This window comes from Mauremys mutica, chromosome 14 (assembly GCF_020497125.1).
Source record: "Mauremys mutica isolate MM-2020 ecotype Southern chromosome 14, ASM2049712v1, whole genome shotgun sequence".
In the NCBI taxonomy this organism is placed as follows: Eukaryota; Metazoa; Chordata; order Testudines; family Geoemydidae; genus Mauremys; species Mauremys mutica.
Window position 1 is genome coordinate 41,130,012 of NC_059085.1, and position 25,560 is coordinate 41,155,571.

Genomic DNA, 25,560 nt, shown 5'->3' on the forward strand with positions numbered 1-25,560 from the left:
AAATGGCTATACAGTTTGGATGCTTTGCAAAATCCTGTATGTTGGTATCTACTTCTAAGCTTAGAGCTGCTCCCCAAAATGTCCTTGGTTCCAAGACCTGGTCAACAAATTTTGAAGCCAAAGCAAGTTTATTTTTGGCTTTAGCCAAATATGGCTTTGGTTAAGTGCACCAGAGTTTCCAATGTATGCTTCCTGCAATGAGTCTAGTTTAGCAAGTGGGTTTAAAAAATATTTGCTGATCTGTCTTTTCAGAGGCTTCTCATTCCAATACCATATTTTAATCTCTTTCCCAATTAATGAGTTAGATTAATTAATATCTTGAGAGCACTTTGAAGATGGAAAATGCTACATAAGGACTATTACTATTAATAACTTAATCAAACTTTCTCTACAAAAAGGAATATTAGCAAAAGTAATAAACACACATCTGACCTACTTTTTCTTATGTTTGTTTGCAAACTCCATGCAGTTTTAACCCTACAAAACAAATGCATCAGTCAGTACTGGCCACTCATTAGTTTATGATTAGTCTCACAAGATTTGGGGTTCTCTTTAAAGCTCCCTCCCTTCCTGGAGTCAGGGGACTACATGAAAATCTTAGCATGAATTGAAATAGAAGGTACGTTTCTAGCCTTCTCGGTTGTAAAATAAAGTTTGGAAAATCTGACGCATGCCTGCGACTCAAAAACAGAAGGCAAATGAAATGTACTCCAACTGTACTGGTAACCAGCTCTCAGTTTTTAGGGGCTGACTCACAATTTTTGAATGCTTGGGCTCAGTAATATTTGTTCAATGCCCATTTTTTCCCTAAACACGGAGGAACTGTATGCTAGGCCAGGCCAATAGCTTACCTATGACAATGCAGATATAATAGGCACAGCCAAAACCTGCTCTTATTTACCCTAATATAAATCTGCAGTCTCTTCACTGAAATTCACTGAGTGCAAGTGAGAGCAAAATTTGGTTTATATATTTTGAAGCATCGAGATTCAACCACAGGAAAATGGAAGTGAAGAATTATGAACTTTCAGACCTAAAAAATTTTTTTTTTAAGTTCACTAAAAGTAAACGTGAAGCATTTTAAAAAAGTTTTAATGTTCTTTTTAAAATTTTCTCGCTCTGGCTTCAGGCTAACTGATGCTTCAGTTTCCCCCACTCAGGTCGGATCCTTTGACCTTCCCAGGAAGGACACACTCCCATGCTCAAATTTCCTTCCAGGCACAATTTTATTCTTCAAATATAAAACTTTGGCAAAACATCAGATCTGAAATTGTTCTTCTGCCCGCTACAGGTCCCAGGGACTTTTCCCTTTGCGTCTCTCAATGCTGAAAGAATACACCCTTCCTTTCAGTCCCCCTGCATCAGGGCCTAGTACAGGAACCCATTTCCCCTCCCCAACTCCTCTCAGCTGATAGCCCTCTGTCCTTTACAGGGATCACCTGACACACACCCTCCCCCTTCCCAGCTGGGTCTGATAACTGATCAGGGCTGAATTGACCCAGGCCCTTAAAGGTGCAGATCACCTTGTTACAAACTCAGTTATAACAAATGGGGTTTTGAATAGGAAATGTCTTTCCTTACTGAAACTGGTTTTTGTTCATCATGCACATGTACTTCAATGTGTTATTGTGGGGTTGCTCCTCATGAATGCAAAGCTGAAGGTGTTAGTTTTGCACCCTTTAATCTCATTTGCTTTAGTGGTCTACCAAGGTTGATTTTCCTTTCTAAAACCTACTGCTTAGGGTGAGCTCTCTGTTAATGCATTGATTCACTACCTTAGCTGCCAGCCTGGAATCAAGGTGCCTACAGATCACATGAAGTCAATGAGAGTTCTGCCTCCAAAAGGACTGCAAGATCAAGCCTTTAAGCATGCTCACAGATGTGAGTGGTTGAATGCCTGCTGTATCCCTGGCTTGTGCACAATAGAGACACACTCTTTCTCTTCATGGAAACTGAAAATCTGTTGTCGTCACTGTCAATTTCACTTCTGCTGGGTGTACTTTTCAGATTGCACGGGCAAAACTGATGCAATTAATTAAATATTTGCTTTCTTTCAACATACACCAGGGTACTGCCATTATGTAAGCCCCAGCCGGCCGGTTCAAAAACCATGATTTTAGTCAGAGGAAAATATTGCCCCAATTACGATTCTGATTCATGCCACTGATTTGGAATTGTCCCACTCGGTTTTGGACTGAGAGAGGAAGAAATGTTATGAATATTCTTCATATACCAGGATGTGGAAACAACAGGTGTCTACCCACAGACTATACCAGCACTTCTCTGATGCTATCTTTTTCTCACAAGCTCAGCTTTCATTCAGAAAAGAAGATTCAAGCTGTTATGGTTGCAAAGAAAACCTCAAAAAAAAAATGAACCGAGGGCTTGTCTACATGTGAAACGCAACAGCAGCTTAGCTGCAGAGTTGCAGCTGAACTGCTGTGCCACTTCAATGTAAATGCTTACTACAGTGATGGACAGATTCTCCCATCGGTGTAGTTAATCCACCTCCCTGAGCACTTCTCTTCACTTGCAGCACTACAGCGTCCCAGCTGCATCCCTTTAGTGAAGATGCTACTATGTGTCGGTGTAGTTAATCCACCTTCCTGAGAGGTGGTAACTATATTGATGGGAGAGAATCTCCCATCAACGTAGCACTGTCTATACCAGGGTTTAGATCGGTATAACTGTATCACAGGGGTGTGGATTGTGCCTGAGCAATGTAGTTATACCAATATAGGTCTGTACTGTCAACCTGCCTGAGATGCGGTAGCTAGGTAGACAGCATAATTCTTTTGTCAACCTAGTGCACTGCTCTCTACACCAGGGATTAGGTTGGTTTAACTCTGTTGCTCAGGGTGTGGATTTTTCACATCCCTGAGAGATGTAGCTGAATCATCTTAACTTTTAAGTATATAGCTGGCCTGAGTATAACAGATACAGAGTCTGCAGAGAGTCTGGAACAATAGCTCTGCAAGGGCTGAACTGCCCCATTGATATCAATGAGGTGTTAGCTCAGATGCTCAGTGATTATAATTTGAAAGTCAACATCATTGGCTATTTCATTATGCATGAAAGAGAAGAGAGGGTGGGTCACAGATGTGCACAGTTTACTCGGAGTAATGTCTCATTTCCATGCCATAAGTGGGTGATGTTGGGGAGGTGCCACCACTTTTTGTTCCCCAGTCAAGAAGGAGCCAAACCCACGAACCCAGGAGAAGCCCAGTGAAACCAAGCAGCACTGACAATTACAGAATATTTGCACAACCTACTGTGAGCCATGTCTTATTAAGGTGAGTCTCATGAGTGGAGCATTCTTGTCCAGTGTGATCCCTGCCATGCAGAGAGGACCTGTACCTGCCAATAATGTGGGGGCGGAGTGAGGGCAATGGCTTCAGCAGATGTTACTGACGGGCGGCTCTAGCGATTTCGCCGCCTCAAGCACGGCGGCACGCCGCGGGGGGCGCTCTGCTGGTCGCTGGTCCCGCGGCTCCGGTGGACCTCCCGCAGGCACGCCTGCAGATGCTCCACCGAAGCCGCGGGACCAGCGGACCCTCCGCAGGCATGCCTGCGGGAGGTCCGCCGGAGCCGCCTGCCGCCCTCCCGGCGACTAGCAGAGCACCCCCCGTGGTATGCCGCCCCAAGCACGCGCTTGGCGTGCTGGGGTCTGGAGCCGGCCCTGGTTACTGAGCATGCTCAGTCCGTGTGAACATGGTCAGTATAAGCCAAGCTGCAACTCTGGGGGAGCACGTGATCTGCCATCATTTTTATAGACTGAATTAGTTCTATTAAAGTCATCCTACTCAATTAGTCCTATTAAAGTAATCCTGAGACTTCAACTTTCCTACAGAAAGCTGGCAAAGTATTATATAAATTTCATCGTTCACAGCTGTTTCTCTCAGGCCTTGATCCGGCTTTGTATGCAGTTGTGAGCACAAAGATGTTGCACTCCAAACAAACAGGAATGGAAGCTAGATGCAGGCACAAGGAAGGGTAACTATGATGCTTAAGTTATGTCTACACTGCCCCACAGTTCAGACTCCGGGGGTGTGAATAGACGTGTGCCCCAAAGTGCTGAATTGTAACTTGCCCATGTGGATGCTGCTTCTAGATCGGATTGATGTGGTCCTATTTGAAGAGAACTACCTTAACATGAACTAGCAACCTTTTAGTTCGTGCTGCAGCATCCATGGGGGGGAATTACAGGCAGCACTTTGGAGTGCATTGCTGTTCACAACCCTGCAGTCCAAACTGTGGGGCAGCATAGACAAGCCCTTCGTCTTCTGCATTGAAGTCTCAAGCCTTCAGCATACCAGTTTCTTTGTAAGTAAGCAGGGTAAAAAGCTGGTGGAGACCAGGTGCATCCGAAGAGCTTAGCATTTCCTTCTTTGGCCTCACCACTATTGTCAGGTAAAAGTAACCTCATGACTCACGTCCTCCCTATACTAACTTCCCATAGAATTCTGAATCAAGCTCAGGGTCTCAATTCTTATCTTCAAAGTGCTCCATGGCCTGGACCCAGGACACCTAAAAGACCATCTAAAACTCTGGGATTATGATCACTCCTCTATCACAGTGAAACTTTCCTTAATAACAGCACAGCTGGTCTGTGCAAGAGACAGAACTTTCTCCAGGGCCCATGGGCCATCCCAGACTGGAACAAACCCTCTCAGGAACTGACCACCACAATCCTTGCTATCTTCTGCTCAAACTGCCTTTTCGTTAATGCAGGTGAATGAACCGGTGATGGTGTGGCTGATCTGGTTAGGTCCTGTGATGGTGTCGCTGGTGTAGATATGTGGGCAGAGTTGGCATCGAGGTTTGTTACATGGATTGGTTCCTGAGCTAGAGATACCGCACCATAGTAACACCATCTACACCAGCGACACCATCACAGGACCTAACCAGATCAGCCACACCATCACCGGTTCATTCACCTGCACGTCCACCAATGTAATATACGCCATCATATGCCAGCAATGCCCCTCTGCTATGTACATCGGCCAAACTGGACAGTCTCTACGGAAAAGGATAAATGGACTCAAATCAGATATTAGGAATGGCAATATACAAAAACCTGTAGGAGAACACTTCAACCTCCCTGGCCACACAATAGCAGATCTTAAGGTGGCCATCCTGCAGCAAAAAATCTTCAGGACCAGACTTCAAAGAGAAACTGCTGAGCTTCAGTTCATCTGCAAATTTGACACCATCAGCTCAGGATTAAACAAAGACTGTGAATGGCTTGCCAACTACAGAACCAGTTTCTCCTCCCTTGGTTTTCACACCTCAACTGCTAGAACAGGGCCTCATCCTCCCTGACTGAACTAACCTCGTTATCTCTAGCTTGCTTCTTGCTTGCATATACAGTATATACCTGCCCCTGGAAATTTCCACTACTTGCATCCGACTAAGTGGGTATTCACCCACGAAAGCTCATGCTCCAAAACATCTGTTAGTCTATAAGGTGCCACAGGATTCTTTGCTGCTCATTAAAATGGGATCTGATTCCCCTGTGTTACCTTCGTGCTCAAGACATTGTTGAGTCAAACTCAGCACTTTAGGGAATAGCTACTCATGAGCAGTTATTTTAAGGGCACAGTATTTTACTGTTAGAAAGACAGTTTAAGTGAATGAAATAGACACTTAAAACAATTCTCAAAAGAAAAGAAGCAATGGCTGCTCAGAATTGCTAGGTAAATTTTAGATCTGGAACTTGGTGACCTTGAGCAGTCATCAAGTCCAGTCCCTTGCGCTGAGGCAGGACCAAGTAAACCTAGATCACCTCTGGCAGGGGTTTGTCCCACCTGTCCTTAAAACCTCCAGTGATGGAGATTTCACAACCTCAGTTGGAAGCATATTCCAGAGTTAAACTACTCTTACAGTTAAAACGCGTTTTCTTAATATCTAACCTAGATCTCCCTTGCTGCAGATTAAGCCCATTACTTCTTGTCCTGTCTTCAGTGGACATGAGAACAATTGATTCCTGGCCTTTGCATAACAGCCCTTAACGTATTTGGAGACTGTTATCAGGTCCCCCTTCAGTCTTCTTTTCTCAAGGCTAAACATGCCTAGTTTTTTTAACCTTTGCTCATAGGCATAGACACTGACCTAGGGTGCTCTCCCTGGCTCCGCCTCAGGCCCTGCCCACACACCACCCCTTCTCGAAACCCCACCCCTATCCTTCCTCTTCCCGTCCCCACTCCACCTCTTCCCACCCTGCCCTGCCCCGCCTCTTCCTGCCCCTTCCCCTGAGCGCACCCCACCTTACTCCACCCCCTTCCTCACTGCATACCCAGTGCGTCCTGCACACTGTGGAACAGCTGATCCATGGTGGGTGGGAGGCACTGGGGGGAGGAGATCACTTGATCATTGCCTGTTAGGTTCACTCCCTCTGGGGCACCTGGCATTGGCCACTGTCGGGAGACAGGATACTGGGCTAGATGGACCTTTGGTCTGACCCGGTACGGCCGTTCTTATGTTCTTATGAGGAGGCACTGATGGGCAGCTGCTGGTGGGTGCTAAGCACCCACCATTTTTTTTACATTTCTCTGGTACCTGAAATCAAGGGGGCTACTTATGTGCATGTTTGCAGGACTGAGGCCTATGAGACTGAATTGCTGCTTAGGGTAAGGCCATGTCTGTACTCCAAACTTTGGTCAATACAAGTTATGGTAGCATACTGCTGCCAAAGTTTGTACATCGCTCATGCACATGCATATTTGTCTGCTTGCATTAGTGCTGCTCATACTCACCAGGAGTGCTTGTGTTGTTGCAAAGTGAGGTGCACCACAAGCAGACATTCCAGTGTGACACAAGCCGCCATCTGGTGCAATGCTCTTTGGGAACTTTTCATAATGTGTTGTGGAATAGAAATGACTTGTCAGGCACCTCTGAGAGCCAGCGATCAAGTTCCCAGCATACAACATTTCCCATCCCATAATACCATCCAAATCCCGTAATTTTCATACCCTTTTTTTTAAAATTCCACAATCCCTTGCAGCATTTTTCGGTGTCCCATAGCTTGCACAGCCCCTTCTGCCCACAGGACCAGGAGATCCAATATCTCTTGTCTGCTCCAGGCAGGACCGTGTCTAGTGCAAGGAGCCAGCATGCTCGGTTGGGCAGTGGCACACAACAAAGGAGAGCTGCTAAGTGTGCTCACCAAGGTGAGCAATCAGGAAAAGGCATTTCAAAAACATGTAAGGTGTCTTAAAGGGGGAGAGGGATGGCCTCCATTCTCTGTGATCCCCTGGGCAGTGGAGTTTAAAATAATGACCAGTGTTACAGGGAATGGGGCATTGTGGGACAGCTGCTGAAGGACTGACAGGTTCCACGTAGGTCATGCAGTATCTACACTCGCATTGCGTTGACCTCAGTAGGTCAACTGTGGCTCCATGCGATTGGAGAGGCAGTTCTATTGCATCACTGAGACATATTTGATCTTAGACACATGGGCCAATAGGTCAACGCAAGGCGACTTACATCAGCCTAACCTAACTTTGTAGTGTAGTTTGAGAGTGAAATACATTTAGCAGAGCTGTGGAAGCAGTATTGAAATTGCAAGAGACGCTGCAGGTTGGGATTGAGGTGCACTGACAGATATGACTATGGGAATCCAGGGTTTCAGTAGCATGGATGTTTCAGATCAAACAGACGTGAATTAATAGACAAGGCTTACAAATCTCATTAGCAGTCATAAGATGATACCATTACAGTGCTCTGTTTCAAAAATGCATATTATGTATTTTGTGACATTTTGATTGAACAGCTTTTCTTTTAACATGCACCGTATGTCAATTCAATGTATTACTACAGCACAATGTGCCTAGGGCCATATGTGTGCTTCTTCCTGGGTGTAAGGTTTATTATCCAGAAACTTAATAAAGTAAACTCAAACAGAAGTCTCCAAATATAGATCATATCCAGAAGCCATCAGTGATCTTAATTGCAAGTTCCTGACCACAGATTTTATGCATGGTCAAAGAAAACATCCCTAAAGAGATACTGTAGCTAATGTTCTTCAGCTGCTCATATTCGCTGATCACCTCTTCTCTTTTCCTTCTATGTTCGGTTTTCATCTGCCCACAAATACCAATGAGTTCAAATTGTGAATGCCTGTCACTTGTTTAAACAAATGCCCTGGAAGAATACATCTGTCTCTTTGGCAACCTTTGTTCTCCTCGTGTTGGTACAGTTGCAAAACTGTGTGCACAGAGAGTTAATTTTTTACCTCTGATCCTATGCTAGGCCTTGTGATTTTTCTAAGAGCAAGAAAGGGAAACTGATGAATGAGATACCAACTGGTGCCAAACATGGTGATCCATACTGGAGATGTGAGAGTAGCAATTTCCCCAGGAAATTCTTCTCAAATGAAAGCTAAAACAAGGGGGAAATAAAACAGATGTAATCTGTGAGCAAATGCTTTTTAATAGCACTGTAGATAAAAGTTAGCGTATATATATCTATGTTGCAAAAAAAAAAAGTGTGGGACAAAATTTGGCCTTTTGAGTTCAAATAACAAATCAGGAATTGTTATCTGAGTGGGAATAACAAAGCGCCTTCTGGTAAGACACATTTGGAACTATATAAATAAAGAATACATTTAATACCCTGAAATTCTCACTCATTTTTCACTCCTGTTGAAGTCTATGGGAATTTGACCCAAGTTGAAAACTGAGATCCAGATCAGGTCCTGTTGCTCTGAGTGCAGAGAAGGTCTCCAAGGTGGATTCCCTCCCTGCCTTGCATGGAGGAAATGGGCGGATCAGTTACCTCTTCCATGTATCACCATCTATCACCACTCCTTCCCATACCCTCCACAGGGATCCCGCTCTGGCTGTGTGAATACATATGAACAGGGAAAGATGTGGGGGCTGAGATGGCAAGAGTGAGATGGAGATTACTGTGTGACTGTCTTAACAAAAGCTTTCATAAGAAAAAGCAAATTGGCACTGATGATTATAAAAAATCTAAAATAACACTTCCCAGTAAACTAAATGAAAAACCCCTAATGGAGTTAATATACTTTTATACTACCACCTAGTGGCCACAGTTTGTTTTCACTAGTAAGAGGTCCTAGATATTTCCTACAAACCCCAATGCACAGGACAACAGAGCCACATTCAGCCAAATGCAGCGAGCTATTGTAACTAATTTGGTAGCTTTGGAGCCAAATTCAATGATGACATAAATGGTAGTATAAATAGGTAGTAAGATGGGTGTCGGAGTAAAGTACTGTAACTTGTACGGATTTGGGATTCAGCGGCTGTGCAAAACATGTGGAACTGATATGCCAAGGGAGGAGAAAAATAACTAACAAGAAGGTATATGAAGGTGCTGCACAAATACACCTAATTCAGAGTCTGGCTGTGAGCTTCAAGGCTCTTCCTATGCACAACTGTTTTATATTAGACATGCTTATGTGCTATACGGTTACTTTAGAAGATGTTAAATAAATGCAGAACATAATCTCAGTCCTACACTCTGGTACCAGACACTCCTCTTCAGGCAGTGATCTTATCAATTCTTTACTTTCACCCACCACTAGGCCTGTCACACAAGCATCAGCTCCAATCACACCTTGGTACTTGTGGTGCACTGGTGCTACTTTTGGGGCAGCAAATGTTGCGACTGGGCTCTGCATGATGTTAGCTGCTGTCATCTCTGCTCTTTGGAGCAACTCTTCTAGAGTCCCCCAGCTTCCTTGCTTCCTTCTTTCTCCCTGTGACTATCCCCAATGATGCCTCACAGTTTTTCTTGCCTGTTGCTGTCTCTAACGTGCAGAATGCACATTTATGCATGGGAGCAGGTCTGTTGAAGTGCTGCACCTTTCTACCAGGCTATTTCTGCTCAGTTCCTCTAGGATCTCCTTGCTGAAGCAGCGCATTGTCCCAGGTCTCTCTGCCACAATAGCATACAGAATGCTGCTAACCCCAGATCTCTTATTATCACTCTATTTACTATTGTTGCAAAGAGGCAGTGTGCTGCTGAACCACAGAGCTAAGGATGGAGTGCACTCCCTGGCGCCAGTTCTTTGCTGCGCCCTGGTAGTTTGGTGGAGCAGGTGAAAACATCCCCTGGGCAACACTCCCCATGTGGGTGTTTCCCAGCCAGCAGTGAGCTACTGCAATGGCCATATACTTTCCTCTGCGTCCCCAGTCCCTGGTGCAGGGAGATAACAGACGCAGCAAATGGAAGAAATACTGGTGACTGGAGCACGTTGCATTCTTACTCTTCAGGGCTTGTGGATAACTCCTAAAGGGACTTTTTTTTTTTGACCAGAGCTTAAATGAGAGCAGTCCTACTGCTTCTCTGGCTTATGCCAGAGCCCACCAGGGCCCTCAACAGCTTGAGAATATGAGAAACACAAAGGTAGTTTAAAGCCACCTTTGCCTGATCCCCAATTCATGCTCCAAACACAGAAATGGAGCAATGGAAACCCAAGCCCAGTGTGTTATTTTTGCCAATTTTTGCAATATGCTGAACCTTGCTAAATGCTGCTATTTTTTTTTTGAAGCAGCACAAGTGCTGCAAGATCCATTAGCCTTCCCACAGGGATGAAGATGTTGGAGTTTCCTTTGAACACACATTAGGATCTGCAGTTGACTGACAACCCACCATTTGGGCATGGGTAGACTTCTTCGGGAGACTTGGGAAGGGAGAGGTAGAAGGCAATGTGTCAATATGTGACAGGCGTTATAGTGGAGGACCTGTAGTTCTCATGCAGTTAGCCAGCCTGCTGCCAATTTTACAAGCTCAGTCAAGTGGCTCCTTGAATTGACAAATCTGGAGGGGTTTAAAAATACAAGACACAACACTGGATTTTGCAAAACCCCAGCAATACCAGACCAGGAACAGAAAAATGGGTACAGTCCTGGTTTTCAGCAATAACCAGACACAAGGGAGACCAAACAGCAAATGTGAAAAATTGGGACGGGGTGGGGGTAATAGGAGCCTATATAAGAAAAAGACCCAAAAATCGGGACATCTGGTGCCCTACCAGACACAGAAGCCCCAGTGTGACAAAGCATTGGTGGTTATGTATTAAACCTCACAATCTCCTTACTCCACAACTCAGTGCGAGAGCACTGCACAACGTGGTGCCAGTGTGCGAAAACACCATAATGCTGCACGATGATGTTATGTCATGTCATGTCATGTCATGATGCCCCAGCTCAAGGTGATGAGATTTCATGGATTCCCAAAATTCATCCCTCTGGGGGACATGGGGATGTAGTCACCCAAGGGTGGCACCTAACTGGCATGAAATGGGGCTAACTACTCGCACCAGCTTTCACAGAAGATCCAGGGCTCCTTTGGACTACAACTCCCAGCAGGTACGGCTACACGCTATGGTACTACACATCCCAGCCTGCCCCACGAGAGCGCCGGCCACCAGGCGGCGCGCGTTGTGTTCTGGGAGTTGTAGTCGACATTGGCCGCGCGGCCGTTAAGGGCGGTTGCGAGGAGGCTTCTCTGGGCGGCTGCGCAGCCTCTCGGGGAGGGCGGGGGAAGGAGTGGGAGCGGCAGCGGCGCGGCGGCGCCTGCGCAGTGAGGACGCGGAGATCTCTCGCGAGGAAGGACGCCATTATCGCAGCCGCTCGACAAACACCACGAGAATTCGCCACCACACACGGTAACCGCGGCTTCCCGCGGCCGGATGGCTCGGGCCGGCCTCTCTGGGGCCCGAGGGCCGGGGCCCAGCACGGCTTCCCCGCTCCTCACAGCGTCGGCCAGGCAACCGGGCCGCGAGCGAGAGGCTCAGGGAGGGGCCGAGCCGGGGGGGGGCTCTGCCCCCGCCCCTACGGTCTGCGGGCGCTGGCGAGTCTCCGCCCCTCCCCCATGGGGCTGCTGCCCCCTGGCACTGTGGTGGGGTCTCCCCGGTGGGCTGCTCCCCCCCACGTCCGGGGCTTTGGCGGGGGGGGGAAGTCTCCGCTTTGACTCCCCCTCCCCCGGCACTGGGCCCCTCGCCGTACTGTGGGGGAGGGGCAGGTCTCTGCCTACCCCAGTGCTGTCCCCCCCATAGTCCTACTGGGAGGGGTGGGGCTCAGCCCCCCCCCCGGCCCGTTGGGTAGCACTGAGGAGCGGGGAGTACCCTACATTTCTCCTTCCCCCATGAGTAGCACTATAATGGGGGAGCTATTCCCACCCCCGGTTTGTGATGCTCTTCCTGAGAGGGCTGTAATTCCACCCCCACCCTCCCAATGTAGCGCATACACTGCCTGGCGAGGGAGTTTTTAGAAGGGATGCCTATTTCGCCAGGTGCACGTTCTACCCCCGTAATGGATTGTAAATAAAACTAGAGCGGGTGTTTACTCCCTTTTCCCACCCCATGTATCACTTGTGGAATTCTGTAATGGAAAGGGGTTTGGGCTTGCACATACAAACACTTGATTGCAAAAATTATGTAGCTGGGCATGTTCTTCACGCAGTTGGAAGCGGTGGATGACCTTTCCCTCCTCACTCCCCCAATTGGAGTTGATATTTTCTGAATCAGTCTGCACTTAGCCATCAGACATTTTCTTCCTCTTGTCTTTGGAATATTAAGATGTTTTTAAATTTTTTTCCTCCTTATATGGTGAAAAGTACTAAACTTATAACCAAATATAGTCAATTCTGCTAGGGGGCTATATAGTTTGTATACCTGTTTATTTTTAGTATTCCCAAGAGAAGAGTTTTGTTTTATATTTTAACAGAAGCACAAATTTAAAGGGGCATTATGAACTTAAAAAACCTCGTTTTCTGAAGATTGTTTGCCTACTGTTTTTACTGATAACACTTCATATTATTGTAAGGGAAAGTTTAGAGCATCTTTTTTTTGGTTTTGCTACTTCTCCAGTTAGTTTACTTTATGTCTAACCTTCCTTTCTGTATAGTTAATTTCAGTTTAATTATAGTTTCCCCTCTTTTGTAGGTCTTTCACACAACATACAGAGAGAGAGAGAAACACTTAAACTGTGGCTGTAAAACCATCAAAATATGCAGGGGCAAGAGTGGTACTTGAAACTTTATCTTTTGAATACTAGAACTTAAGTTGAGTGTCCCTTTAGTATTTTCTCTGAATAAAACAACCAATAAATTAATTTATTTAAATACATGTTAAATGAATGTTGTGTAAAATCTAACAACTAAAATCTAATTGATTCTGAACCACTGTAATAAACTTCAGTAAGTACAGCAGTAAACTGTATTTTAGCCTAATAACTCAGTTTGCAATAAGACATTGGAAGATGACAGGTAGCAGAACTTTATAAATTGTTAGGGCAGTTAAACGTTGAATCCAGTTTTGTGAACATCCTGCCTGTTTCAGAAAGTGTTGAACACATTTTGTGGATGTGGCTTTGTCCCAAAATCTAATTTATGGTAACGTACAGGTTTTAAAATCTTTATGATCCTGTCAAGTTTAATTCATCAGGTGGCTGCAATACAGGCCTAAAATAGTAAGGCTCTTTAAAATACTAGTAATGTTTAATGCCTATTAGTATCGCACTAATCTAGTGGACATGAATTCTGGTGTCTGATAATGTTATGTTTAGTGTTTAGCAGAACGTGCATTGGCTGAATCCTTAATAATTTTTTTTTAAATAGTCCAGTGCTTATGTTTAAGGCCATGTTTATGTCAGGGAAGTCATGGAATCCAAGACCTCGTGACATTCTCTGCTTCAGCCCCAGGGGCTGTGGGACTCGAGCTGGCAGGGAGCTGGGCCCTGGCAGGGTTCCAGTGACAGGTGATAGGGCACCCCCTGCAAGGTTCCAGCGACAGGTGACAGACTCCTGAAGGGGCCCTCAGGGTTCCAGGGATGGGCGACAGCCTTTCGTGAGGCGAAGGGGTATGCCTTGGGCGAGTGGCTGGGCGTGACCCATTTTGTCTTTGGGAAATATGGTCACCCTGCTGATCACAGGCACCATGGGTGGAGGGGCGCGCCCCCCCTCCCCAGCTTCCAGCTGCCCTGGGCAGAAGGGGAACCCCATAGCTCCCAGCCACCACGGTGGCATGGGAAATCATGGAGCCACAGTAGCAAAAGTCACAGACAGGTCACAGCTTCTGTGGATTTTTGGTTATTGCCCATGACTTTCACTAAAATTAACCATGACAAAATCTGAGCCTTACTTATGTTTCCTGGACAAAAATCAGACTTTTCTGTGGTGCACAAGATACGTTTTATACTGTTTTCCATTGATTAGCTAAGGAAAGGTTAAATATATGATATATCTTCATACCATAAAAGATTATTCAAGGTTGTCCTGATTAAGATCCTGATTCTACAGTGAGTGCAGTGCAGGTTCAACCCACATTAACCAAATTTGCAATGACTTACATAGGCATATTGTAGGTTCTCTCTACCCCTTATTTTCATAGGAAAAAAATGAGATGAATTCACAGAACATGTACATTCTCATCTTTTTATCAGAACTTCCATACTCTTAATATTTTTTAATGAGGCATTGCTTGAGTTGGAATTTCTGTGGTTGTTGTAAGAAATGTATACATAAGGATACTTCTCACAATAAAGTCAACCATTTGTTTTTAATGGGAAGAGATGGGAACTTGTCTGCATACATAGAAGCACATACAAAAATAACACTATTCTATAGGTCTGCAGAATATTTTTTGTGCACTGAATCTAACAGGCCAACCAATGCTATAATTGAAGCAGGAATATATGCAAACCTACCAGCCACACATTTTTGTTGTTGAATGCAGTTATGCTATGCATACTAAACTCATTTTCAATAAAATCTTTTCTTCATGGGCGTAATTTCTCTCGGCCTGGAATTTGGTACTTAGTTGCGATTTTTAATTATTGAAATTACTTACTTTTTATTTATATTTTAGTTTAAAAAAATTCCATATTTTCATTTTTTTAAATTTGTGTGAAAAAGGAAATAATTTATTTGAAATCAGGTGCAGGGCCTGTCTCGCTATAGCTTAAGATTTTGTTAAAGCTACGTCTAAATCCTTAATTTGCGCTGTCATTGTGTTGCAGAACATATATTTAAGGCGCTAGTCAGAATGCGCAATAATTTAAAATTTCCTTATTTTAAGTACACTTGTATTCTGGCCTATAAATGAGACTATATTTTGACAAATAAAATCATCCACTGGACAGAGCCCTCTAATACCTTTCTGCAAAACAGTCATTTAAGGATCACTTGGAATTTTGAACTTAATTTACTTTTGTTCTCTTACTGTAAATTAGAGCTTAATTATTTTACAATTAAAAATCAAATACTTCTTTATGTCTAGGGTGTGGATTTGTAGAAATAATAAAAATTAGAACTGGATCTGTTGCATAAATTCACTCATTGCATTTGTCTTCTAAAGATCAGTGAGTAACTTTTGAAAGCACATAAACTTTCATAGGTTTAAAGGCTGTAGCTATCATGTTTTCTGGGAAGACTTACAAAGTGGTATAAGCACAACAGGATTGTGCTAGGAACACGAAGTAAAATTCAGAAGGTGAGGAAGAACTTTGAGAGTCAGTGTTCTCCTTATGATTGTAGATTTTTCTTCAATTTAATTATTTTGAATTATGTATACTCAGCAAGAATTTGAACAATATTAGTATTCTCCCTGTATCTTAAAGCTCAGTGTGATAATTACATCAGTTTCCTAAAGCTTAATGCCCTGAATAAACAATTAAACTACTTCCTTTTTGTAGAAATCTAGTGTGTGTTTGCAGGAAGTAAACATCTTGAAACAGTTCTTTTGGGGAATAAGGAAGGGCCTCAATAAATGGAAGTAATCAAAACTGACTTGTTTTACAGTATATTTTACAGGTTCACTACCATACTTTTTCTAAATTAGCTTGATTGGAAGCTTGTATTAAAATGTTCACTTTTTCTAAAATGCTAGGTCGGACTATTTTAATATAGAAATTTAATAATACATGCTAGAAAGAGAAGATAAAGTAACGTTGCTCTTTCTGGTTGTGAAGCATTCTGAGACGAATTGCATAAGAATAAAACAGATACAACTTAGATAATGTTTTCACTCCTCGAGCCAGAAGGCACATTTCCCTCACCTCTCAGCTAGATGCAAGTGTATCCAAATCTGAAGTCTACAGATTTGTGTTTAAAAAAAATTATTAAAGGTTAGTTTCCTGAGTCAAATAAGGCAACTTGAGTCAGTATTTATTTATTACTAATATAAGTAATGGTGTCTGTCCTCGTACTAAGTGCATGCTTTTTGCCTGATACGAATAACATTTCTCCAGGCAGAAACCTCCATGACACCATAACAAAGCAGCTTAACTAGATAGAGAAAGGAAAACTTAGCATGCAAGCTGAAACTTTGCAGTACTGTGTCTGGCAGTGAAAAGTCTGAATTAAGTGTTGCATCTTGCAAAGCTTCCTGAATGAAGCCAGATCCATGTATACGTCTTATTCCTTGATGGTGGCTAAGGTCTTTCACTGAAAACACTGCCTGCTGCTCCCTTCAGCCTTACCCTTATAAAACAGCTGGACAAATATAGTTGGTCTAGTGGGTCAGAGGGATGCTGACCGTTGAAGGAGCTGTGCCGTATGCTCTATACATAACTCACAAAGTTCTATCACTTCTAATTTTACCAGGAAGGTAACTGAAACTTACTGCAGAATTCATCTTGCTGCAGCTGTTTTCTGCGCTAACTAAAGTCTCCCAATGGTCTTCATAGTTAGCTCAGGAAGGTATTGTTATAGTTCTCCATCCTAAAATAAACACCAGCATGTATATAACCTTGGTGATGCAGGAAAAGGCTTAAGCTTTTGATCAGCCAAAGATTAACAAAGGCGTTTCTGGCCACTGTTGTAAGCTGGCAGTGAAAGAAGAGCTGAATTTAGTAAGACCTAAACAGAGATGGAAAGGTAGCGAATAGAACTTTCTTTGAATGGTTTTCCTTACCTGCTTTAAAGTTTTCACAAGTGATATTGAGTAGAACTCATCATTTTATCAAAAATATTATTGCAGAATAATTCATTTTTTGATATTTTTTGTTTTTTTGATGGAAAACTTTTTTTTCTTCTTTTTTTGGAAGAGTTATTTTGTTGAGGGAACACCCCCCCTCCACCCAAAAAAATGTCATGGGCAATTTTGATAAACGTTTTCCCAACTAAACTTCCTATAAAACATTAGAAGTACCTTTTTTTAACCAGAACTTAAAACTATTGAAACAACATATACTGTTTTGTAACAGATGTTTTTCAACAGGTACTAATAACATTTTCCAGGTACTAATAAGCAATATTTATTGATCTGTGAACCAAGGTAGAATTTTCTTCTGCAACATTTTTAACTTATTTGGTGTTAGCTTTAGATTTCTAAGGCAAATTGGTGAGAGCCTTTGGTTTAAATCACTCTCTCAGAATCTCATCCATCTACCCCAGTGGTGGGCAACCTGTGTACTGCACGTGGCCTGTCGGAGTAATCCACTGGCGGACGGTGAGACAGTTTGTTTACATTGCCTGACTGGAGGCACAGCCGCCCGCAGCTCCCAGTGGCTGAGGTTCTCCATTCCCGGCCAATGGGAGCTGCCGAAAGCGGCATCCGGCATGTCTTTGCGGCCTGCACCGCTTACAGCTGATCCCACTGTCCAGGAACGGCGGCCACTGGGAGCTGTGGGTGGCCATGCCTGCAGACGGTCAATGTAAACAAATTGTCTCGTGGCTGCAGGTTGACCACTACTGATCTACCCCTTTCTCTGTGGAAATGGTGTTAGCTTGCTGCCATGACTCTATCCTTCCCTTCCCATGAATATCACTCTGTAAAGCTGGGGTTCATGTTATAGAAAGGGTTGAAAGATATGGGGTGGCTCCTTCTAATGTGGCTGTATTGGAGCAGAGCTGTCTGGGGCAAGATCTGATGAAGAGGTGCATGACCTCCATGTGATTTCCATGTCGTCACCCATTTTTGGGGGCAGATTGTGCAGCCTTTTGCATGGAGTCAAACCCTGACCTGAACCCTCTCCCCCCAGGATAAAGTTGAGCTCTGCAAGGAAGAGTCCATCTTTAGAGTCCTTTCTTGTGGGTTTTCCATAAAAGAGGGTGGTTAAACTTTTATAATTAGGTAACTGCATTCATTTGAACCAGACAGAAATACTCTGTTTAGTTTTCTGTTGGACTCAACTTGTCACTGTTTGTTAAGCTATATATTGTAAATGCTAAAATATAGAGATTTCGTGTCAAAATCCTTACTTTGTTGTACTGAAACATATGTAGTGGAAATCTGAAATTACATCTGAAGATAATGAAGAATGTGGCAGTTTCTCTAAAACTTCTTCATAGACACTAGTACAAATACATTCCAATTTAGTACAAAATAAAATGGCTTAATATTAAATAGGGATGTTTTGTTCAAAATATCAAAAACAAGGAAAGGCAACAAACAGATGTCATAAAATACCTAAGGTGGTGTATAGGTTGTGTATTATTTGTTTAGCAATAAGAACAAAGCATTAGAGGAGAAAATAGGATATTAAAACAAGCAGCCAACACACATTTGTTGCCTAAAGTCCTGCTACCCGTTGATGCTGAAAGGCGGGTTTAACTTCTCCAGTTCAGCAGGTTCCGGTGTCTGTCTGGTTTCCTCCAAACAACTACTGCTTCTCTCTTGAAAAAGTGTCTTAGTGCTGCCAGAGTTTCTTGTTCTGTGCTTGGTGGTTCATAAGTAAGGCTGCACGTCTGTCACAGATTCTGTGACATTTCATGACCTCCGTGACTTCTGCAGTAGCGGGTGTCAAAAAAAGTTTACTAGAACACCCAGTAGTTGGAGGCTGATATGAAAGAGGAATGGGTGGGGGGGGAGGCACAAACAAGGTACAGGAACAATGAGATTGTGAGAAATCTAGTTGCAACTAACCTACCCCTGCTGAGAAGGGTGCTGTCCCTAGATCCTGCTTGCAATTGCCTATCTTTCATATACAGAACACACACACATTTCTGCTGGAAGGAAGATTGAACTTCCTCTTTTCCCACACCATTTTGACAGTTGTGGGTTCACGCTGTGTTGGCTATACGGTGGGAGAAGTCTTTACTACTTTTCTTTCTTTCTAGCTGTCTTGAGTGGTAGTGAAACTCATCAGCCTTGTTAATTTCACTCTGCTATCACAGTACTTAGGAAAGCTGTGAGGTGCTGCAAGAAATGGTATTGGTTATTCAGTACGGGGCAGTCTTCATTCTGAATTTATACTAAGCCCATGGCCCAGCAAGATGTTATGAACAAAAGGGCTTTTTTGAGTTATTAGCTTTGCAGTGATATACAAAATAAAGTTTGTAATCAAAGGAGTAAGAGAGTTAGCCTGGGTGTTCTGGCCAAGTTACCTCTGACAACTGTTTCCTCACCTAATTCATTCTGCAAGTTTAATAATCTTGCCAGAGCTCTTACTTTGAGCACTATGGATGAAAAATATTGTATCATCCCCATTTTCCAGATGGGGAAACTGAGGCACATATAGGGGAAGTGACTTGTGTAATGTCACTTAGCAGTCCAGTGGCAGAGCCAGGAATAGAACCCAGATCTGGACTTGGACTCAGGCATTCGCCTGAGAACCCAGGTCTCCTCTGCCCCCTAGGCAACTCTGCTTTCCTCTTTCTATTAGTTACATCTGATACTCTTCCTGTGTAGAATTGCTGAATAGCTATTACATTCCACTCTGCTTATGGCTGGCTTTCATTGGTGGGTAAATGATCCCTTAGCATTCCTTAACTATCTTCGATAGCCATTGTGTTTTGAAGCTTAATGTTTTAAAGTGCTTTGAGATCCACAGGGTCACCAGAAGTACAAAATATTTTTAAAATACTTTAAATATTTAAACTCACCTCTGCCTTTGTTGTGTATATATATATTTTTTACACACATTGTGTCAATCAAACTAGTTTTAACAAAGTTTTGCTAAGTATATCTTCTCATTCCTCTGTGCCATATGTTCTGGTTTACAACAATAAGGCACAATAACAGTGCTGAATTTTGGCTTTACTATATTAATGTTCTATCATTTTCTGTCTTGTTCCCGCTTGTTACCTCAGTCCAAAAAAAAGCTTTTTGTTTTTTTTTTAAATTGTACAATTGAATCATCATTTTGTTGGGAAAGTATGAGACCAGACCTTTCATAAAAGCAGTCCAAAATAGTATTTGAATTTATCATGTATTCATAGTAAGAATTGAGACAGTATCTCTTTTGATTCCCTTCTGCCCTGAGACATCTTATGACACTGAGTTTCAACTGTGTTGTATGTGTTATACTGAGGAGGATATTCCTTCCCTGAACACAAACCTCAATGATTTTCATTGAGTTGAATGAAAACATGTTAGTAAGTGGAAATTTTTTTACCTCCCATGCAATCTACACTTCTCTGCATTCATCAAAAATGGGTTTAAAAATATCCATGAATGTAAACTTCAAAGCATATGCTTCAGATTGGTATAGATACATAGGTCAAGCTGTCTAGAGTAGCTCATGAGCATGAGTGCCAACCTCAGGGCAGAAGACTATCAAGGGACAGGGCACAAATCCCCAACTGGTTGTAAGTTCTGTAATTAGATTTCACCAACCAACTAACAAGTGTGAACTCCTAAAGCACTGTAATGTGGAGTGTCAGTCTCCTTGGGCACTCTGGTCTATCTTGCCACCTGGCATGCCTGTTTTTGTGATAGATGGTCCCTTACATCAAAAATGACAACAGTTACTTACAGTCCCAAAGGACCAATCACTTACCCAGGTCAGTTGTTTTTAGTTTGAGATCAGAGGTACAATATTTGTAGCCAAGCCTATAATACCAACTAAAGATTTATTAACTATGGCCTTGTCTACACTGGCAAGTTCCTGCACAGTAAAGCAGCTTTCTGTGGTGTAACTCCCGAGGTGTACACACTGCCAAGCCACTTAGTGCGCAGAAACTGCGCAGTTGCAGCACTGTAAAACAAAACAAAAACCCACCCCGACAAGAGGTGTACAGCGCCGCAGAGCCAGTGTAGACACCCTGGTCGATTACAGCGCTGCGATTGGCTTTGAGGAGGTGTCCCGCAATGCCTGTTCTTGCCTCTCTGGTCATCGGTTTGAATTCTACTGCTCTGCCCTCAGGTGACCAACCATGAGCCCCACCCCTTAAATTCCTTGGGAATTTTGAAAGTCCCCTTCCTGTTTGCTCTGTGACACGTGCAGTGGTCTCAGTGCATCTTTCCAGGTGACCATGCCTGCTCCACGCACCAGGCGATCCCCCTCTTGGAGCAATGCCGAGCTGCTGGACCTCATCAGCATTTGGGGAGAGGAGGCTGTCCAGTCCCAGCTGTGCTCCAGCCATAGGAATTACGATACCTATGGACAGATTTCATGATGCATGACAGAAAGGGGCCATGACTGGGACACACTGCAGTGTAGGGTCAAAGTGAAGGAGCTGCGGAAGGCAAACGGCTGCTCTGGTGTTGCGCCCTTGAGCTGCCGATTCTACAAAGAGCTGGACGCAATACTCAGTGGCAACCCCACCTTCGTTGCGAAGGCCACTGTGGATGCTTCGGTAGCTTGTGTGCCAGTCGAGAGTGGACCAAGCCAGGAAGAGGAAATCTTGGACGAAGAGTGGGAGGGGGACCCAGAGGCAGAGGACGACTCGGAGGTCAGGGATGCATGCAGCCAGGAGCTCTTATCTACCCCGGAGGAGGCTAGCCAGTCACAGCTGTTGGAGTTTGGCAAAGCGCAAACAGGAGAGGAGGGCCCTGGTAAGAGGCTTTGATTTTGGGAATCACTGAAGCGAGTTGTTGGGGGCAGGAGGGTTGCAGAAAGGAGGCCTGTGTCTGTATGATGACATACCACCACATTCCTAATCTGAACGTCAGAACAGAGTGTTGATTGACTCCCTCACTTCACGGGAGTCTGCTTCAGAGATCTCCATGAAACTCTCATGGAGATACTGGGCAATCCACTGCCGCAAGTTCTTTGGCAGAGCTGCTTTGTTTCTTACCCCCATTAAGGGTAACTTTCCCGTGCCACTCTGCCGTCACAGGGTGGCATTACAGCACACAGGCGAGCTGCATAAGGGCCAGGGTGGAAGCCAGAGTCTTTGAGAAGACCCTCCCTTGATTCCCTGCTCACCCTCAGCAGCGAGATACCTTCCATAATGAACACAGCCTGGGGAAAATGTGGGGACAGTAATGATTATAAGCCCCCCCACCCAGTGCTGGTTCTCCCCAAGAGCCATGTGTCCAGTGTCCAGTACGGTCCAGGGACCATGATTTCCCTTGTCTCTGTGGTTACTTACCATTTTGGGGGTCTTGTAGCTCATGTGTGCTTGGCTGGGGTCAGCCAGTTAGTGAATAGTGGCTGTTTTTTAACTCACTGAATGAGTGTTCTGTGTGTTGCAAACAATACTGCTTCTGTAAAATGTTGCATTTTGGCTTCACAGATACGACCTTGGGAGCCCAGCCTCCCTCTTTGGTAGCGCCGCCTGAACAGCTACGCAGAATTAGAAAGCAGCCACGAAGAACTAAAGAGGACTTTCTGCATTGTGTTATGATGCACTCCACGGCCAAAAAACAAGAATTGAAGGAGTGGCGGGACAGCGATAAGAGGGACCGAAAGGAGAACGCGGCATGCCAGAACAAAGCCACGGAGCGTCTCTTAAACGTTATGGAGCACCAAACGGACACGCTCCAGGTGCTACTAGCACTGCAAACTGAACAGCTCCGATCCCACTCTTCCCTACAGCCGCTGTTGCAAAACTCTTTCCCATGCGCCCCGCAGACACCCCCAACTCACTCTTATCAACCTCCTGACTCCAGTCTGTACCCGCTGCATTCCACTCCTGCCCCATCACAATCCAGCCCTGCAGACTCCCAGTACCCACTGCACTCAACGCCCATCTCTCTGCAGGTTAGCCCTGCTGAGGTACAGTACCTGCTGCACTGTAGTCCAAAGGAGAAGGTTGGATATGGTACCTGGACATACACAAACCTGTAGCCATCCCAGGGCTCCACCTCCTCCTGGGACCCTGCCTTCCCTCATCCCCCACGGTGCTGATGTGTTGTTTTTTGTTTATCTTTCTCCTCTGGTTGTTTTTTTTTTCTTTTAAATAAAAGAATTGTTTTGGTTTGAAAGCAATGTGTATTCCATTTATTGAAAGAAAAAACAGCTCTGCAAAGTAACAGGCAATTTTCTTAAACCTTCCTAGTGCATCGTCTGCACCAATCACAATCAACTCCTAGCATTACAAGCACCGCACTCCCGAGCATAGCAACAAATATTAGTGGCTTTCAGCTTCAAATTGCTGCTTCAAGGCATCCCTGATCCTTATGGCAGCACGCTGTGCCCCTCTAATAGCCCTGGTCTCTGGCTGTTCAAATTCAGCCTCCAGGCGCTGAGCCTCAGTGGTCCAGCCCTGAGTGAAGCTTTCACCCTTCCCTTCACAAATATTATGGAGCATACGCATGCAGCTATAAGCATAGGAATATTGTCATTGGCCAGGTCCAGCCTCCCAGATCGGCAATGCCAGTGAGCCTTCAGTACTTGCTCAACCTGATGAACCGCTCCTTGCTGCTGTCAAGGTTCCCGTGTATGGCTTCATAAGCCATGGCATTAAGGGGTAGGCAGGGTTTCCCAGGATCACAATGGGCATTTTGGCTTCCCCTATGGTGATCTAGTCTGGGAGAAAAGTCCCTGCTTGCAGCTTCCTGAACAGGCCAGTGTTCCGAAAGATGCGTGCGTCTTGCACCTTTCTGGACTAACCTGTGTTAATATCCATGAAACGCCCATGTTGATCCACAAGCACCTGGAGAACCATAAAGAAATACCCCTTCCGATTAATGTGCTTGGTGGTCTGGTGCCAGAATTGGAATATGCGTGCCATCTATTGCCCCTCCGCAGTTAGGGAAGCCCATTTGTGCAAAGCCATCCATAATGTCACGCACATTGCCCAGAGTCGCGGTCTTTCGGCGCAGGATGTGATTAATGGCCCTGCACACTTCCGTCAACCCGTGTCCAACGGTCGACTTTCCCACTCCGAACTGGTTAGCGACCAATCGGTAGCAGCCTGGAGTAGCCAGCTTCCACAGTGGAATCACCACACGCTTCTCCAGCGACAGGGCAGCTCTCATTCTCATGTCCTTGTGCCACAGGGCTGGGGCGAGCTCATCACACAGCCCATGAATATGGCTTTCCTTCTCCAAAAGTTCTGCAGCCCCTGCTCATCGTCCCAGACGTGCATGACAATGTGATCTCACCATTCAGTGTTTGTTTTCCGAGCCCAAAAGCGGCATTCCACTGTGGTCAGCACCTCTGTGAATGCCACAAGCAATCTTGTGTCATAGCTAGTACGCGTGGCGAGATCAATATCAAATTCCTCTTGCCTTTGTAGTTTAAGGAATAACTCTACTGCTACTCGTGACATGTTAGTGAGAGCGAGCAGCATATTGGTCAACAGTGTGGGATCCATTCCTGCAGATCGAAAAGGCAGAGTGCGCAGTACACAAACCATTGAAAGATGGCATGGAATGCAGATGGAAGGGATTGCTGGGATGCGAAGCAATGCATCACAGGACATTGGGACAGGACCCAGCGTGCCCTGCGACTCCCTCTGCCTTCCCACAACTCTTAGCAGCAGAAGAGATGCTCTATGGGATAGCTGCCCAGAGTGCACCACTCCAAATACCTCTGCAAGTGCCGCAAGTGTGAGTGGTGCTGTAACTGCCAGTGCTGTAACTCTGCCAGTGTAGGCATACCCTAAGAAAAAGAAGTGAGTTATTTACAAGGTTAAAGCAGGTAAACATAGACGCACAAATCAGATATAGTCTTAGGCTCCAAAATGTAATAGTTGCTGATGTAATATGCAAGCTCCGTATGTCCTTTAGAACTAATCCAAGCCAAGCAGCTTGGGGGTCCTTTGCTTATGCTTAGAAATTTTGCCCTCTCTGAATTTCAAGTAGCATAGTGATAACAATTCCTCTTTGACAGGGATTTTTATACTCTTCCCTCAGAATTCAGGCTACGATAGGACTAAGGCTTGTGGGGAAGCAATCAACAAAGTCTCTTGTCTACTAATGTCCCACAATGGCTTGTCTGGTATCTATAGGCCTTCTATTGTTGGGGAGAAGATGACACCTCTTGTGGTTAAAAGAACAGGAGTACTTGTGGCTCCTTAGAGACTAACAAATTTATTTCCGCATAAGCTTTTGTGAGCAACAGCTCACTTCTTCAGATGCATAGAATGGAACACACAGACAGGAGATGCACAGGGCTTGGCTACACTTGAGAGTTGCAGCGCTGGTGGAGGCTTTCCAGCGCTGCAATTAGTAACCGTCCACACCTGCAAGGCACATCCAGCGCTGCAACTCCCTGGCTGCAGCGCTGGCTGAACACCTGGTCTGTTTGGGGTGTAGCGAGTGCAGCGCTGGTGATCCAGCGCTGCTCATCAAGTGTGGACACACACCAGCGCTGTTATTGGCCTCCAGGGTATTAGCAGATATCCCAGAATGCTTTTAACTAAATTACTCTCTTTGTTTTGTTATGCAGCCTCTTTTTGTTTTGTTGTGAACTCGGTGCTCCGGGAGCTGCTTATCAAACACCTCCTGTTTGCTGTGATCAATCTGTACCTGAC

At 44.7% G+C, this 25,560-nt stretch overlaps 1 protein-coding gene across 3 annotated transcripts in view; it reads left to right on the forward strand.

The window, feature by feature from the left end:
• Positions 1-11,506: 11,506 nt before the first annotated feature.
• Positions 11,507-25,560, forward strand: part of LOC123349646 (BTG3 associated nuclear protein) — a 252,258-nt gene continuing 238,204 nt past the window's right edge. For all 3 annotated transcript variants that reach the window (XM_044987858.1, XM_044987859.1, XM_044987860.1), the window contains exon 1: positions 11,507-11,638. The gene's annotated coding sequence lies outside the window, so the exon portion shown is untranslated. The remainder of the gene's footprint in view (positions 11,639-25,560) is intronic.